Genomic DNA, 19,514 nt, shown 5'->3' with positions numbered 1-19,514 from the left:
TACCGGACATTTCGAACCTAACTTTACCCAGAAGAATTACTTGAGATCGTACTTGTCCCTGTACGAAGCCACTGGTCAGTTAGGAACCAACACCAGTCACGGCATTACGTACGACGATTATGAAGGAGGCTATGCTTTGTGGGCTTTCGATTTCACTCCTGACCAAGGCAGCGACGAGGGACATTTCCAACCTATAAAATCCGGCCAGATTCGAGTGGAAATTCAGGTTGCGAATGCTCCACCAAACACGGTGAACGTCATCCTGTATGCAGAATTTGATAATACCATATAAATCAACAGTTTGAGAGAAGTCATTCTAGACTATTAGAAGCTATGGAAGACTGTTATCCCTCTTTACCTAGTGGAGAAACTTTGGAGATGGAATGTGAGGAGACCATGGAAAAAGAAGAACTGATCATGATGAAGTCAAGATGGCCAGAACAAGAAGCCCACTTAGTCTCCTGTTTTGCCAAACACTTGGTGGAAAAAATGACGGAATTGATCAAGAAAAATTGCTATGGATGTCAAAACGATCATCCCAGTCAAATTCAACACGATAAATGCCTGATGTTAAGTCAAGAAGAGAAATTGGACGAGTATCTTGACGAAGCTTGGAGTCTCATCTCGGACGAAGACGTGTGGCACCAGTGGTATAAAGACTTGCGTGAACATTCTTGTCCACCATTAACCACTCGAGAGATCCATCGTATCGAAGCTCTCCTGAATCAGAGTGAGGAGACGAAACGAAGAAACGGTTATTTGTCAGACATTTTCAAGCAAAAAGTCAGGATCGAATTGACGACTTATTATTACCTGTGAAGAAAAAAACACACAAAACAATGGATACCTGGGAACTTTATTACCTTTTGAACCACAGTTAGTATACTGCTTCTTGGAATCCTGTCGTCTGTGCTAAAGATGAACTCCGTCATCGCAAACCTCAAGACCATCAAGCTTATGTGATCAACACGGACGACATTCATCTCCCAGGAACCCACTGGGTAGCCGTCTACTTTCCTCAAGAAGGATGTGTGGAATATTTCGATTCGTACGGATTGCCCCCTTTGTAAGACGATATCATTGACTTTATGAGAAGAAATGCTCAGACCACCCGATTCAATAATGTGAAATTACAAGGCACAGATTCCTTGGTGTGTGGACAGTACTGTGTGTATTTTCTGCATCATCGCAGCCTGGGCTATTCCTTAGAACATTTAGTGACTCATTTTGATCCTCGTTCTTCTTCTAGAAACGATGTGAAAGTAGATCGATGGTTTTGTGACCATTATGCTTATCTTTTGTCTCAAGCTAGGAAACGTAGTGTCCATCAATGGCCTAATGATTTCCAACAGTGGAAATCACAATTTCATTCACAACGTTGTCAGCCCTGTTTAAAGTAGAGTGTGAATTGAAGAAGTGTTTGTCATTTTTTTTAAAAAATGTTTGATGTTATAATGTTGGATTATTGTTAAAAAAAATGTTAGAGTTGTTGTTTAGTGTTAAGTGATTTTTGAATAAAAATGTTGTGTTTTGAAAAAAATGCCTTTGTCTTTTGTTTGGCTATAAGAATGTTTGATTCATGCTCTTTGACTTCTTACTATCCCTCTCATGACACTCATTGAACGTTGCGACTCGAAAACCGTGTGGGGATGTTTTCCTTCACGTCCGCGCTTTGACTTTAAGAACCGGGGTTGTTTCCAGTCTAACCATCCATTGTCGACTCATCCTCCTACGAAGATGTGCTCCAAACTAGCTAAGCTCAACGGAGCCTACGTGAATTTGCATAGGGTCAGACACAGTCTGATACCGAAGCCAGAAGAGATAGAGAATGTGAGAATGTTAAAAGTCACTGAAGACCTGATAGAAGAGCTCTTCAGAGAAGAAGTTAACAGGGAGAAAGAAGAATGGACAGAGAAGTACAGACTTCAGAGACAGCAGCAACAGCAACAGCAACAACAACAACAGCACCAGCAGCAGCAACCTGAACCTGACAGAGGCTTTGTCGATTGCCGTATCGACACCAAAGAGTTCTTCTTCTCTTTCCGAAGAAGCAGACCAATCGCCAGAAAGTCTATCCTCAGAGGACATCGCTTTCTTAGAAGCTAAAAGATTGCCATAGCAAACAAACCCCCCCCCCCAAAAAAAACATCCCTTTTCAGGGCTACCCCAATATTCTAGAAAAGAAATAACCATCCATTTGCCAATGTGTGTGTAGGTATAGTAGTGTGAATATAAACACTAACTCTTTTTTAAAAATGTGAAGGTATGTGTTTGTGTATAAGATTGTGTGTTTGTAAGTGCTCACGTAGGTTGGTGTGGATAGTAGATTAAAATGATGTGTTTTGTGGCTGTTTGAGGTGTGGGGAAAGTATATTTGGGGGTTGGATTGGATTGCTTTGCGTATGTGAATAGTCCATTGAAGTGATTAATGAAAAAAGTTTTTTTAGAATAGTGATGGGTAGCATAAAAAAGTGAGTGAGTGTTTCTTTTAGGTCCGCGCGTTGTTTTTTGGTCATGATCTAGGTAAGATCAATTTTATGTTTTTAGGGGGATGTTTTCCTTCACGTCCGCGATTTCACTATAAATTGAAACTCGCTGGGCAGTGTAGCTACCCTTGTTGATTGATCAACACCAGAATGAATACCAGAATAAGCAAACTTCTTGAACTCCAGATACATCTGGAATATGTCAGGCGCCTGTTAAATGAACTGGCTGCGGAGGCTATAGTAGAAGAGGAAAGAATAAAGAAGGAAGAGGAGGAGAGAAGACAGAGGGAAGAGGAGGAAAAGAAAATAGGAGAGAGGATGGCTTACAAGATACCAGAGACAGAGGATTGGGGTGATGAAGCTAATCATCCTCCCTCTGCGCTCCCAGCCAAACGAGTCAACTGGAAAGACCGGAGTAGAAGATGCGTGTGTGGCGCCAGGCCAGGAAGGTGCCATCATTAGATAGGTGCATCTGGAGTTCAAAAAAAACCAACAGCCCTTTTCAGGGCTAACCAATACTCTAGAAAAGAAATAACTATTAATTTGCCAATGTGTGTAGGTAGATTAGTTTAAATATAAACACTAACTCTTTTTTCGTAGTATGAGTGTATGTGTGTTTGTGTTTGTGTTTGTAACTGCTCACGTAAATTTGTGTGAATAGTAGATTATGGGTTTGTTTATTGTTTCTTAGCGTATGTGAAGAGTATAGTTTGGGTTTTATTATAAGAAATGAGAAAGTAGGGGGATGTTTTCCTTCACGTCCGCGCGTTGTTTGGTCATGATCTAGGTAATATCAATTTTATGTCTTGTGGGGATGTTTTCAATCACGTCCGCGCTTTAAGTATACAACTAACAGTGTTTGCCATTGGAGCCCATTCTACGGAATAAGCAAACAAGAAGATGCCAGCAGCTTCAGCTTTGTATAACAACCTTATGGGAAGTTGGTATTGGATGGTGGATGGATTGAATGTAGCAGAAAGGCTTGAACAGGAATGGAGGCATGCAGTGACAAAAGACTTCGTCTCAAGACAAGTAACCAGCCTCCACTTAGCCATCGATATTGTAATAGAAATGATAGAGGATGAGGAGAAGAGAATCAGAGGTTTAATTAACCCACCGTATGTGAAAGTGGGTAAGTTGAAAGAAGCGATAGTTTATGTGACGAGTGTAAGGTGTTTTTTTGAAGACATTGTAGAATGGACAGATTGGTCTTTTGTGAAGTGGGCCTTAGACAAGCTTAAGAAAGCGGAAGAAGTAATGACGAATGTGCTGACCGAAGAGGTCAAGAAGATCAAAGAAAAGTGGTCAAAGGAAAGAAAAGAAGAAGAAAATATAAAGAAAAAGGAAGAACTATGGAAACTAAACGCTAACTGGATGAAAATACAAGAGAAGTTCGGAGCCAAGGGTCACCCGGACTGGATGCCGGAAACAGAAAAGAAGAAGAAGAAAGAAATGATGGAAAAAATAAGAGGATGGTGGAAGAAGTTAAGGAGTTAGAAGAAGAAGAAAAAACCCAAAGGCCCTTTTCAGGGCCACCCATATTTCTCGAAAAGAGAATGACTTTCAATTGCCTACCCCCTTTTTTTTTAAAAAAATAAAAAAAAAAAACCAATCCCACATTCAATTTCCCTTGACGCTAGACAGTCCCACGATTTATTCCCATGTTAATTTCCCCTTGTCGCTCAACAGTCCCACAATTTTTTCTCCATGTTAATTTCCCTTGTCGCCAGAGTGTCCCACGATTTTTCTCCATGTTAATTTTCCATTGTCGCCAGTGTCCCAGGGGTCTCTGTAATGCTAAGTCCCATTGTCGCTAGGGTATCCCTATTCACTACTCTTAGCTGTTAAATGGTGTCTGCCGATTATCAGTCTGGCTAACAGCGCCCCCTGTGTTTGTTATGATTTACGCTAGCTGATTTACATTTTGATTAGACCTTTTACTTTCCATACATTTCCTTTAATACCACATCATTTGGAATATGAGTTGATCATTCCATTCTGTTCTTCAGACCATTTTAACGAATGCCAGATCATTTGGACTCTGAATACATCTTTTCATTTCTTGGGTAAAATCATTTCGTTTTAGACAATATAATTTCATTTAATACTACATCATTTGGAAGCAGATTTCATCAATCCATTTTGTTCTTTAAATCATTTTATTTGATACCACATCATTTGGAATCTGAATTCATGATTTCATTTCTTGAGTTAAATCATTTCATTTTAGACTACATCATTTTATTTAATAGCACGTCACTTGGAAGGAGATATTTTCATAACAGTTATATATATTTATATATTTATTTATGTTTGATTGTAGGCTGCTTCATTGAGTGTCGATCATCTCCGTGTTATTGCCCGTCGAGAAAAATGTATTTTACCGCCTCTAAAAAGTAGCCATGTTAAGGACACTTCAAGTCTTCGTATAGATTTTACTGCTCTAGGATTCTTGGAATGTAATTCACGCAACGAAACCGATACTTTCCAACCGTTATATAGTTAAAGTTTGATTAAATGATTACTGTTTGAACAGTACTGCATGAATAGATTTTTGTATCTGCTCGAGACAATGTAAAATAGCCACGAACTGCTACAGGTGCGGAATATCACTAATTGCTATCGTCTAATTTTGCCGACAGCGGCAGAATAATTTGTTACTGTTTGTAGCATAATCGATTCTTAATAAAAGTATTAGTACATCTTACTTTGTCACAATGAATCTGTCTTTATCATACAATATCCTAAGTTTATTACATCACGTTGGCATACTATATTCAATTAAATACTTATATTAAACTTATGTATTTTATATTACTTTCATAATATTATTACGTGTATCTCAATAAGATAATCATTATATAAAATTATTAAATCTGGCTTTGTCACATTGAGATTTCTTTTGTCATACGCAGTCTGTGTTATATGACTTTGTCATACTCTATCTACACAAATAAGGGTGCGTATGTACCATTTTTATAAATTTAAATATCAAAACAATGTTAATATATCATAATGTATATGAATATGTATAACATAAACAAAAATAAACAGACTTTGCCTGCCTTTGTCTGACTTTGCCTGACTTTGTCTGACTTTGCGGTGTTTAGTAGGACCCCGTGTCTACGGCTATGGGAGGCTAGCTCTTCTTCACAGCCGACGATTGGTATTTCACTATCAACATACTACAGAGCAACAATGGAAGGTGTACATGCCTGACATCAATTTCAAGAACAACACAAGCCCGAAAACCTAGTTCACAAATATATCCATATCGGTAGGTAGTAAACAATAATAGCTGAAAGTCACACCATAGCCTTAAGTTAAGAAGTTTAACAGGCCAGTTTACGAAACTTCACCCTGCCAACTTAGCGGCGGCACCTGTTGCTAGTGTAATGTGTCACGAGGAAGTTGCAAAAATAGTTACTGCCGTAAAAACGCAATGTTGAAAAACTCTCATTATGTATTTTGGATACTGATTTTTCACTCTTGTGATGAATCAACAACATTGAAAGGTAAAGTTATAGTCTTTTTTTTTTTAATTTATGAAATTGATTGGGTGTGGAAAACATTGTGATAATCTCTGGGACTTCTCTGTTTTCACGCACTTAAGTTCACAGGGACTCGTATCGTTGCTTACAATTTACCCGTCTTACATGTACTATATAGTAGTTATTATATAGTACATTCATCACTGGCATCCAAAGTAAGCTTTTGTTTATCCTTCTTTCTAGCTCTCTTTTCAGCTTGTTTTATTTTTCACTCTTCCTCTGCGTTTTGAACTCCCTGCCTGACATCTAGACGCCAGCTGGAACGGTTGTTTGCACAGGTCTCCCAGTCGTTGACATTGATGTTCGCCGTCTTCATATCCTGCTTGCAAACATCTTTGTAGCACAGATGTGGTCGTCCAGTTGGTCGTGTACCTTCTGCTAACTCCCCATGTAACAGGTCCTTGGGAATGCGGCCTGGATCCATTCTCTTGACATGGCCAAGCCAGCGAAGGTGCCTCTCGCTGAGAAACGAGAACATGCTGTTCGTGTTGGCTCGTTCTAGAACCTATGTGTTGGGTACTTTGTCCTGCCACTGGATGTGCAGAATGTGCCGCAGACATCTTAAGTGGAAGCTGTTGAGTTTCCTCTTGTGTCTTGCATAGGTGGTCCATGTGTCACTGCTGTAGAGAAGTGAGCTGAGCATGCAGGATTGGTAGACACGCAGTTTGGTCTTCTCGGTGAGGTTGGGGTTGTTCCAGGCTCTCTGGTTAAGTCTGGCCAATACTGCAGCTGCCTTGGCAATCCTTCTGTTCACCTCAGAAACAATGGAGATGTTAGACCCGAGGTATGTGAAGTTCTCAACAACCTCCAAGTTGTACCCATCGATGGTGACAGAGAGAGGGGAGTCTGCGTCCTGCGCCATGACGTTCGTTTTCTTCAAACTGATGGTCAGTCCAATTTCCTTACAAGCATGGGAGAGGTGGCATACCAGCTGCTTAAGTCTGTCTTCCGTGTGTGATGTCAAGGCTGCATCGTCGGTGAAGAGCAATTCACGATGAGTACCTCTGTGACTTTAGTCTTAGCACGGAGACAGGCGTTGTTGAACAACTTGCCGTCAGCCCTGGTATGGATGTACACTCCCTCGCTGCAGTCCTGGAATGCGTACTGGAGAAGCATGGAGAAGAAAATGGCAAAGAGCATCAGCACAAGGACACAGCTTGTTTGACTTCGCTGATGACTGGGAAGGTTTCAGATGTCGCGCCATAGAAGCACACTGTGCTGTGCATGTTCTCGTGGAACGACATAATGACAGCAAGCAGACGTGAGGGGCAGCCGATCTTCTACAGGAGTCTGAAGAGTCCACTCCGACTAACCAGGTCAACTACCTTCATCAGGTCTATGAAGGCAATGTAGAGGGGCATCTGCTGCTCGCGACACTTCTCCTGCAGCTGACGTAGTGAGAAGATCATGTCTACAGTTGACCTGCCGGCTTGAAATCCACACTGGGACTCTGGGTAGATGCGGGAGGCTAGGATCTGCAAGCACGCCAAGGCAAAATGGGCTAAAGCCTTTCCAATGATGCTGAGGAGGGAGATGCCTCAGTAGTTGTTGCAGTCACTTTGGTCTCCTTTGTTTTTGTACAAAGTGACAATGTTGGCGGCATGTGTGCCCTGTGGGATGTATCCCTATTCCCGGTAAAGGCAGAGGAGTGTGTGTAGGGGCTGGAGCAGTGCTGGTTTTCCGCTCTTGAGGACTTAAGTCGGAATGCCATTGCTTCCAGGAGCCTTCCCACAGGCAAGGCAATCGATGGCTTTTCCAAGCTCTTCCAGGGTGGGCTGTGTGTCTAGCTCCTACATGACAGGCAGGTCTGGAATGGCGTCCAGGGCAGTTCCAGTGACATTATTTTGGGTTGCATATAGCTCGAGATAGTGCTCAACCCATCGCTGCTGTTGTTTCCCCTGGTCTGTGATGATTTTGCCCATCTTGGACTTGAGATGAGACAGTCTTGTAGGTGGGGGGCCTGCCGCCTTCTTGATACCTTCATACATTCCTCTTGCATCCCCGGTGTCAGCAGCTGTCTGTATACTGCTACAAAGGTTCAACCAATAGGTGTTGGCACAGTGGCGGTCGGTCTTCTGGGCATTGTTCCTTGCAATCCTGAGGGCTTGTAGTGTTCTGGGGCTAGGTGCAGCCTTGTAAGCCAGGAGGGCTTTCCTCTTTGCCTCAGTCACGGACTCCATCTCCTCCCAGTTTGCCTCATACCAGTTGACATTCTTTCGCTCCCTCTTCCCATAAGCTGTGATGGCTGAATTGTACACAGAGTTACGTATATGGGACTACTTGGAGTCAATGGTGTCATCAGGTGTCACTTTGGTGATGGCTTCCTTCAGTTTGCTGATGAACTGCTGTGTTTTCTCTGGGTTGCTTGCACAGCAGGTGTTGATGCATGGGTAACCCTTCTTTTTAGCGTGGTGCAGCTTGTTGTTTAATATTCACACCTTGCTGGCCATGAGGGAATGGTCCGTGTCACAATCGGTACTGTGGTAGCTGCGGGTGAGGAGGACACTGGCCAGTTCTGCATGCCTGGCGATGATGAGGTCTAGCTGGTGGCAGTGGCGTGAACATGGGTGTCTCCACGACACCTGGTGAATCTCCTTGCATTTGAAGAAAGTGTTGGTCACACATAGGCTGTGTTAGCAGCACATCTCCAGCAGTCACTGACCATTCTCGTTGATCTTGCCCTGTCTGTAAAACCCGAGACAGGTGGACCAGGCCTCATGGTCAGCTACGACTCTAGCATTGAAGTCTCCTAGTAACTAAAGGCCTTCATTGTTGGGGATACTGGATATTGCCTGATCCAGAGCCTCATAAAACTTGTCTTTCTCCTCGTGGGTGGAGCAGAGGGTTGGCGAGTACTCGCTGAAGATGTTGACTGGGCCTAAGGATGTTGACAGCCGGAGGGTAAGGATTCTCTCAGTACCGGATGATAGAGATTCAATGAAGGCGATTAGCATGTTCTTTATGGCAAAGCCTACACCATGCTGCCTAGGTTCATCTGATTTCTTGCCCTCCCAAAAGAATGTGTAATTGGCTTCCCTGATGGTACCGCTGTCAGCCAGGCGGGTCTCCTGGAGGTAGGCAATGTCGATGTTCAGTTGGGAGAGTTCTTTGTCAATGATGGCAGTCTTCCGTGCATCGTCGATCTGCTGTAGGTCAGCGGTCAATCCAGGACACATCGTCCTGATGATCCAGGTTGCAAAACAAAGAGTTGGAGTCTTCTTATTTCTTCATTTAGTCTTTCCTGGTGCAGAGGTTTGTGGCCCACTTGTTGAGATGGTTCTCTAAGCTCCACGCACCCAGTGAAGCAGTCAGGCCATGGCGGGCAGCACCTTACTGACTGGGGGCTGCCCAGCTTGAGGTGGGCGGTAGCTGTCCAGTGAGACCTGGTGATCTCTCCCACCATCAGAAGTAACCCCTGGCACCAAGCTCTATGCCAATTGAGCTTTGACTTAGAACCTGTAAACTGCTACTTCTCAGGTTGTGCAGACACCGTACGATGACGCTGGAGTGTCCTCTCCAGTGGATCTACGAAGCCTGGGCAGGGCGATATGGAGAATGAGCTGTTGTCCATGCAGCAGATTCCCCCTCTCCATGCAGCTGGTGGGCCCAAGGGAACGACGAATGCCGATACAGCTTGGCACCAACGGTGTCGCAGGAGTTGCCGGAGCGTCGTTGAAGTCAATGTCAGACCGCCTTAGGGACTTCGTCACCGGATTTTCTGTCGGGGTTTACTCCCTTAGCTTTTCCCATGAGTGGGTATAGCCACAAGGCAGCAGAGGTTGGAATCGAAGTTTTCCTTCTTCTTGATGAGCTACCATCCAAGGTTTACGAGTTCCATCTACTCGAAACGACTGGTTTTAAGGCACCAGTGGCCCGCCTTCACCCCTTCTCCTGTTAGTGGAAAACATGGTCTGCCAGACTTCAAATCTAAGCCACTCATGAAGGCCAGGAGCTGGATTTTAGTTGACAGAGGCAATCAGAGACGCAAGCCGTATGGGGCATTTTTGTAGGATTGGGGCGCTTGTCTCCCACTCCCACCCCTGGCAATGTCAACCTTAGACCACATAGTACATTATGACAGGTAAATTTTAAGCAATGATGTGAGCCCCTGTGCTTTAGTTAAGCTCTTTCTTTCACCTTTTCAGAAACATACTTCTTTCATAGTGATATCTCTCATTACTTAAACGCTATTAGGTATTCTAGCAATGTACTGTATGGATAACAAAAGACAATGATATATTCCTCCACCCTCATTTTAACGAGCTTTGATCCACTTGATCATATGTTGTGGAAATCATGTGTATTACATAATCCATGTTTACGCATATTTCCTCTGACACAACTGTTTAAATATGACACTATCCAGTGAGACCAAAGTTCTAAAGTCACAAACCATGAGAGGTGCAGACTATCATAAGAGGATGGATTGTATTTTGCTGGTCCTCATGCAAAGGCACCCTGACTTTTTTGATAAATAATTTTATTGGGTGCAGACTTAATAAGTAAGCATATTCTGAAAGCTTTTTGAATTCTATTGTGAAGAAACATAATGTATTTAAATACCTTATTTTGTACAGTCTCTTGGTCCACTCCTTCCCATGCTTTCCATTTTTGCAACTGCACTTGAGGTTTCTGATCTTTGTCTTTTATAAATCCATTAAACCTTAAGAAGCTCATGTAGCTTGCATATAAAAGGATGTCATATACATTACACACCATCTTAGGGTTAATTATAGGTGAGATGACTTTTTTGTTGGAAAAAATATTCTGATTTATCTTTTCAAGCATGAGCTTACTAGAGAATGTTCTTTTAATGATCTTGTTGTTGTTCAAGGGTTAACACCATTTCTTAGCACAAGATAGGTTATACGTGGCAGCCAGTATAACTGGTGGAGGAAGAACCCTGGAAAACCCAGGGAAGAACCACCAACCTACGAGAAGCTACTGGCAGGCTTTCCCACATACCTGCGCTAGCCGAGCCTTGGACTCGAACCCACGCAGGCAGAGGTGAGATGGCAGTGATCCGTAGCGGTGAGCGCTTTAGACCACTCGGCCAAATATGGTTGGGTGACCAGTAACATATCTTGTTTTTGGTCTTATTTTTATGTTTGTTTGTTATGGTCAGTTCTTATGTCAATAAAAAATGCAATAATTATGAACGGTTAAACGAAATCTTTAAGAGTGTATAGCTATCATGAATACAAGTGGGAAAAGAATATCCTGAAAAATTATATTTAATTCTAGATAATATAATTTTGATATACATCGTGCATTTAATATTTCGCATTGCAATACCTACAGTACAGCTCACGTCTTTTCCTTTCCTCATGTATTGTTGTGGACCAGTTAATCCCATTACACTTTCTCGCTGATGAAACTCTGTGGTGGAGGGGTAAATACAGGCAAATCACCACCTCGACTATGCAGGCATGACTTGTGCTTGTTCAATGTAGATAGGGCTAGTTTGCATTACTGACATTTTAATTGTCAATACATGAAGACCACTTGTGGAAATACTGAGACATCAGAGCAATTTACATTTAGATATCATGTAAAGAATCAATCATCTTTATGTAGATTACATGTTTGACAATAAGAATATATAGTTTTTATAAGAGTCTTGTCTATTCAATGTATATGCATTTAGAAAAGCTTGATTGGTATGATAGGGCTCACTGGGATAGGTATATGTAAAAGTCTCAGAGGACACACTGTTTTTCCCTGTAATGTGTCCAAGTGATAATCCTTATTTTCCCCTTTGATTTTTTGAAATTTTTGGTCAGCTATGACCAATATGCAGAGTAGTTAATGGCCAGACTTGGGTAAATAGGCATAAATGCTAGTGTGATAAATTAAGAGTTAATTTTTCTCTGACATGGTAACTTTAATGAAACATATTCTGTTATATGCACATATAAGCACCTGGAATTATTTGCAAGTAAGGAATGCCTTTTATTGTTGTAGTGGTGTTTAAATATGGACAGACTGATTGTAGAAAATACTTTGACTGGTAAAAATGGTTCTGTACAATCGGTTTTCATTTCTAGAAATGGATCTTTGCTTAAAATGACACTACTGCTAATAAAAAGGAAAAAAAAATGGGTGAAAGTGACAGCACAAATGAAGACAATAAAGATAATTCTAATTATGAATCTGTATGCTGACTTCATCTTGACTATGGTGAAGAAAGTTAATATAAATGGCGGCAGAACTATGTGTAAGAGAACTGAGTGGGAGAAGCAGTGTTCAAGGTTTTGAAAAGATGAATCATATTGTACATTAAAAGCAATTCATGAATTGTTTATGATTTCTGAAAAGCAAAATCCTTTCATGCAAAATGGAAATACTAATTTGCAAAATATCAGCCATTAACTCGTGTGAATTGAACCATAAACATTGAATTTTTTTGAGGGTTGCCGTGCTGTGCAAAAAAAACAAAATCCGATTTACTGTTGAGAAAACTCAAAATTAATGAGGAAAATGTTGACTGCAAAACAGCACAGTTTTATTCAATGAAACTGAATAAGTTAATCAGAATAATGGAGCTTACTCAGTACTTGAAGACCTTGATGACCAATTAAGTTAAAAACAGTAAAAAGAAACTGAAAGGCTTAAAAAGCTAGTTTGTGAATTGTTGAGTTGCATTATGTCGTACAGTTTTGCAGCAATTGCTGATTTTGTGAGGATAAGAATTGTTTCCATATATTTTGTAAAATAATGATTATGTACTTCTTCTTTTCCCCATTGTATCTTTTGAAAGTGAGAGACTCACAAGTTGATGATATCTTTTGAAAGTAAGGCACTTGTGAGTTGATACTAAGGATTCCTGAGTTCCGTGATTGAAGAGTCCAGGACTCCTGAACCTGAAACTGTCGAGAGTTCTAGGCTTCGATGAAATATACTTTTATTTTGCAGTTATTGCAGATTTAAAAAAAATGTATATGCCTTTCCAATTCAATTGAAACATTAGGTGGCTCAGAAAGTTGACATAATGATCCGTGGAAAGTAAATCACTGACATTTCTTGGAATTTTGTCCATTAGAGTGAATATTGTTGCCTGCTGCAGCCATTTAGCAGTTTATGAAACTAAAAATAGATACCTTTCTGTAGCAAGACACATTTTTGACTCCTATGCTTTGACCTCTTCACAAGGTCATCATTAAAGGAATGATGTCTGGACTGGAGCCACATGATGAAATAAATGTTTATCATATGACAAAACACTTCTATATGATGACAGGAGTTCCAATCCGGAATCTCAGTTCACCACTTTAGATGATGAGGAAACAAACATTACAATTTACTGTAAACTTACCCACACAGACCAGTAGCTGAACTGAGGCTCCAACCACAATCATGAACATAAGAGATAAGTATTAAGTAGTAAGAACACTGTTGCAGTTAGTACTGATGAAGACTGTGTGACAGAAGTCAATCATATTAAGACTGCTTTAAGGTCGATTGTTACAAAGACTGGATGTTTGTTTCCTGAAAAAGAACAGAGAAAAGAATAACAGGTGAAGGAAAAATGAGAAACATGTAACTGTCCATTTTACCAGACATTGATGGACAGTCCAAAAGACTACAGAAAAAGCTTCTGAAAGCATGGAGTTAATGTTATTAACAAACCCTATAACACCATCCACTCAGTCTTGGTACATCCAAATACCAAAAGTCACTTGAATTAGTGCTCAAGCATCTATAAGCTCCACAATTTTACTTGTGGAAAAGACTACATTGGGGAGACTGCTAGAAGCCTTGCAGAAGGAATTATCAAACACTTTTGCACCAACAGAGAATCACACTAAGGAGAAAAAATAAGGGATGCTTTTGAATCATGGAGGGGGAGCCAATGAATTGTTATTCTGGATTGGAGCTCCTGCCTTGGTACACAAGAGTTTTGTTACATGATCAACAATTAATATTGATAAGGTGAGTCCGATCCAGACATTCCTTGGATGATCTTGTGAAAAGGTCGAAAGCTGAGGAATTAAATACTTGATTTGATACAGAAAGGTATGTTTTTAGTTATATAAATTTTCTTTTTTGCTTTTAAGAAATCTAAACAAACTTGACAAGAGGCACATTTTAAGGTTTCCCTTTCGACAGCTAAATTTATTGTGATAATACAGAAGAAAAGTGTTTTTCAGGGTTAAATTCAAAATGACAATCACTGCTATTTAAAGTAAAGAAACAAACAGAAAATTTGCTGAACCTGCATTGGTTGTTTAAAGTGTCTGATAATATCGTAAGATAACTAAGGCTATTTTTGATCGAGCAAGTTTGAATAGTCTAATACATATTCTGCAATATTGGCATTATTATGGGAGGACTATCACATGTTTGTTCAGAGAATTTCTTAATGTTAAATATTGGAAATTTGCATTCAGTTTATAAATAATAATAATAATGAGGACTTTGTATAATGCCTAATCTTTAGAAACTTGCTTTACAACATTAGACAACACCTATAAGATAAAAAGCATATAATGGTATGATTACAAAAACAAACACCATGAAATTAGAAAACATTAAAAAGCATGCTGAGCATATTTAACCCTTTACCTCATAGAGGGGGGCCCCAAGTGGCCAAGTGGTCTAAAGTGCTCTCCATTACGGATCACTGCCATCTCACCTCTGTCTGCGTGGGTTCGAGTCCAAGGCTCGGCTAACGTTGGTACGTGGGAAAGCCTACCGGTAGCTTCTCGTGGGTTGGTGGTTCTTCCCTGTGTTTTCCAGGGTCCACCAGTTATACTGGCCGCCATGTATAGTCTATCTTGTGCTGAAAAATGGCGTTAAACCCTAGAACAACAACAACAACAACTTCATAGAGCAAAGTTACCCAGTGCAGCGCACTATAAATAGAACACCTGTTACCCATTCAACTCCACACGCATAGGCCTGCCTCTTAACTCTTAAGCAGTGTAGTATATGTTACGTTTAACAGCAATTTTAACCATTTACATTTATGGTACACATATATTATGTGTGGAAAAGTTTAAGAGTAAAGTCCGATTGTTATACCGTATTTACCGTATATGTTGGGACACCGTATTTGTTCGGACACCATAAATTAATTTTAAAAGTAATTTTTTGTGCACTGTATGTTCTGGGACACATCATTTTTTTTGAGTCTTAAGTTGTGGGACACCATTTAAATCATTCGAAAATTACATGTCGGAAACTGCACTCCAACTTAAATTTTATTTTAAAATATATAAAACTCTTCAATCCACTGCAGCAGCATCTCATCAACATAACCCTTCTCCTGCACACGTACGATCTATTCTTTTGGTACATGAATATATGTTTAGCTTTCTCATACCGTGAAAAAATGTTAGAGATAACACACCACCTGAAGCGGAAACTGCAAGAACAAAAGTCAGATGTTTTCAAATCTGCATTAGTCTTGTTAATTCTCACACTTTTGACGCCCATCTTATAGTCAGTCCATCCAGGAATGCGATCAAAGTACACTAGAGTTTTATCCATGTTAATGATCATATTGTCGGCGAAATGATCTATTCATCACATGATTTTATTTTGCTCCAAATCTTCTGGATGATGCTGGGTCATCGATGTTCGCGCACGAAGCATTATATTGTAAACTTTAAAAACTGTTCCATTGTTTCACTTTATTTTAAAAAATGTCGTGAATACTGGTGAAAAGAAACCCAAGTTAGCTTCCATATCTTGGCCGTCTTTGTTTATTCGAAGCTAAAATATAAAAAATCGGCACACGTAAAAGAATCCAAGTTGGCTTCTAAGGTCAGCTTGCTTTGCAATAAAATAATCTTTGTATTGATATCCTTTAAAAAAAATTCGGCTTCCGAGTCCAAAGTAGGCTTCCGACGTCGGCTTGCTTTGTGATAAAAATAACCTTTGTCTTTGATGTCCTGTTGGTAAGTTCAAAGAAGAAGTTTACTGTTGGCTGCCAGCTGTGTTTATTTACCACCAGGGCTTCTATGTACTTGGCATTTTTTGTGGTAATTATTACAAAGGTGCACTGATGTCTGCGGATAAATAGTAATGATACTTTTGTAACCCGCTCCGGCTAAAAGATTTTCACTTGCACTCAAGTGAATGTGTTTTTAAATAATGATTTTTTTTGCGAGATACTGTCATACAGTAAACCTGTATATAATTCAATCTTGATTATTTTGCACCTAACACAGTGTCATGCATGAATGACAGTTCTCTTCAAGATATTGGTTGATTATTTCCCTCTTGTTTGCGATTTTGTTGGATCCAGTTTTCAGTCAGACAACATATTCAAACCTTTGAGCACAACCAAACATAACTTGTTTCTCAATGTTCATGTCAATGAACAAGGTGGCACGTGTTATCAGACATATGCAATGGAAGCCTATGTTACATATATGGAGCTCATGAATATATTTTATTCTTTGATGCTCGTGTTGAAAAAATGGAATAAATGATAACAATACATAATTATTTTCTTTCTTTTTATTATCAAATAAGCGTTTAATCTGCTTTATTGCAACATGCATGGAGGAGAGCACAAAAGCAATACAAATTTCTTTAGTTTCTTAAGTCTTGGGACATATGACGTAGGTGAAAAGAAGTTTTACCATATGTTCTGGGACAGGACAATATTTTTTTATCATGTCTCAATATATATGGTAAATACTGTAGTACAGTTTTCTTCTATATATGCAAGGCTTTCAAAAGAATTGGGCACAATGGTTATGCTTCAAAGTTAACAAGTATTGGTTTTCATGGAAATCTGTTAGTATTGTTTGAAAGATATTTACTGTCAAGAAAACAATGAGTCATTATAAATTCTTTTTCTTCAGATGTTTGATGCATTAATGCTAGAGTCCACTAGGGGTCCATTTTGGAACCAATATAATTTGTAACTTTCATCAAAGATATTGCTAAGAATACTGAACCATTAATCAGAGAATTTGCTGATGATATAGCATAACATATAATTGTTGATTATCAGATCGCAGCTGGTAAAATCTTAAAACAGTGATATTTAAAAGATAAATGAATGGTCCAGATGTTGCTAGTTAGATTTAATTCAGATAAGATTGAATCAACGCTAATAAACCAAAAATGGAACCAGAACCACTATCCTATGTTATTCATGATGGCCAAAAAAATATAAATATGTGTACTTGAGATAAAACTCTTTAATCCACTGCAGCAGCATCTCATCAACACAACCTTTCTCCTGCACACGTGCGATCCATTCTTACGGTGCATGAATATTTTTTTAGCTTTCTCACACGGTGAACATTTTTTAATGGAAACACATCACCTGAAGTGGAAACTCCAAGGAATAAAGTCAGATTTTTTTCAAATCAGCACCAGTCTAATTCTCAACTTTTGATCCCCATCTTATCATCAGTCCATCCAGGAATGTGAGCAAAGTACACTAGAATTTCATCCATCAGTGATCATATTGTCAGTTAAATAATCTTCCTCTCTTCTGGTCTTCATGAATTCATCACATGATTTTATTTTCTCCAAGTCTTCTGGGTGATGCTGGGTCATCAATGTCCGTGCACAAATAACTATTGTGTCATTTTAAAAATTGTTCCATTCTTTCAATTTATTTTTAAAATTGCTGTGAATACTGGTGAAAAGGAACCAAAGTTAGCTTCCATATTTCGGCCCTCTTTGTATATTAAAAAAAAAATCAGCATGCTTCAAAGAATCCATATTTGGCTTCTGAGGTCAGCTTGCTTTGCAATAAAATAACCTTTGTATTGATATCCTTTTAAAAAAAATGTCTTCAGTGTATCCTAAGTCAGCGTCAAAGGTCGGCTTGCTTTGTATTAAAATAAGCTTTGTCTTTGATGTCCAAAAACCTGATGATTTTTATTTGTGAGATAATGTCATATAGTAAACCTGGATATAATTAAATCTTGGTTATTTTGTACCTAACACCATGTCATGCATGAATGGCAGTTGTCTTTAATATATCGGTTGATAATTTCCCTCATGTTTGTGAAATCATCTGCTTCCCTTCTTGCCTGCATGGATCATGGACATCCGTGCAAGAAGCACCTGATTGTATCAGTTTAAAATTTGTTTCAATTTAATTTAAAAATTCACATGAATACCAGTGAAAAGGAACCAAAGTTCACTTACATATATCTGCCATCTTTGTATATTCAATAGCAAAAAGAAAATTGGCACACCTACAAGAATCCATAGTCTGCTTCTGATGTCAGCCTGCTTTGCAATAAAATAACTTTTGTGCTGATATCCTTTAAAAAAAGTAACCAAAGTCAGCTTACTTTGTAATAAAAATATCCTTTGTCTTCGATGTCCTGTCGGTAAGTTCAAAGAAGGACTTTACTGCTCGCTGCCAGTTGCGTTTATTCACTACCCAGGCTTCTATGTGCTTGGCATCTGTAGTAATAATTAATACAAAGGAGCATTGATGTCTGTGGGTAAATAGTAATGATACTTTTGTAAGCCATGCTGGTGAAAAGAGTGTCACTTGCACTCAAGTGAATGTGTTTTCAAATAATGATTTTTATTTGTGAGATACTGTCATACAGTAAACCTGTATATAATTCAATCTTGACTATATTGCACCTAACACCGTGCCATGCGTGAATGGCAGTTGTCTTCAATATATCAGTTGATTATTTCCCTCTCGTTTGCGAATTCATCGAAGTCTGTGCACAAAGCACTATATTGCGTCAAAATTTGTTCCATTGTTTCAATTTATTTTCAAAATTCCCGTGAATATAATTGAAAAGGAACCCAAGTTTGCTTCCATATCTCGGCCGTCTTTGCATATTAAACAAAAAAAAAATATAAAAAATTGGCTCGCTTTACAAAATTCAGTTAGATTCCGATGTCGGCTTGCTTTGCAATAAAATAACCTTTGTATTGATATCCTTTACCAAAAAAAAAAAAAAAAGTAACCAAAGTCGGCTTCTGAGATCAGCTTGCTTTGTAATAAAAATCACCTTTTGTCTTTCATGTCCTGTTGGTAGGTTCAAAGAAGGAGTTAACTGATTGCTGCCAGTCGTGTTTATTCACCACCAGGGCTTCTATGCTCTATGTGTTTGGCATCTGTGGTTACAATTAATACAAAGTATCATTGACGTCTGGGGGTAAATAGTAAGGATAATTTTGTAACCCAAGCTGGTGAAAAGATTGTCAATTACACTTAAGTGAATGTGTTTTCAAATGATCATTTTTATTTGCGGCATACTGTCATACAGTAGACCTGGATATAATTCAATCTTGATTATTTTGCACCCAACACCGTGTCATGCATGAATGACATCTTCAAGATATCGGTTGACTATTTCCCTCTTGTTTGCGATTTTATTGGCTCCAGTTTTCAGTCGGATAACATGTTCAAACTTTGGAGCACAACCACACACAATTGCTTCTCAATGTTCATGTGAACAACGTGGTGTGTGGTATCGGACATAATTGATACATGCTACAGTATGGAATCCTACGCTTACGGATTTCGTGG

This window comes from Sinohyriopsis cumingii, chromosome 1 (assembly GCF_028554795.1).
Source record: "Sinohyriopsis cumingii isolate HCF-2022 chromosome 1, ASM2855479v2, whole genome shotgun sequence".
In the NCBI taxonomy this organism is placed as follows: Eukaryota; Metazoa; Mollusca; class Bivalvia; order Unionida; family Unionidae; genus Sinohyriopsis; species Sinohyriopsis cumingii.
The sequence above is the reverse complement of the archived record's forward strand: the minus strand, read 5'-3'. Positions refer to the sequence as shown.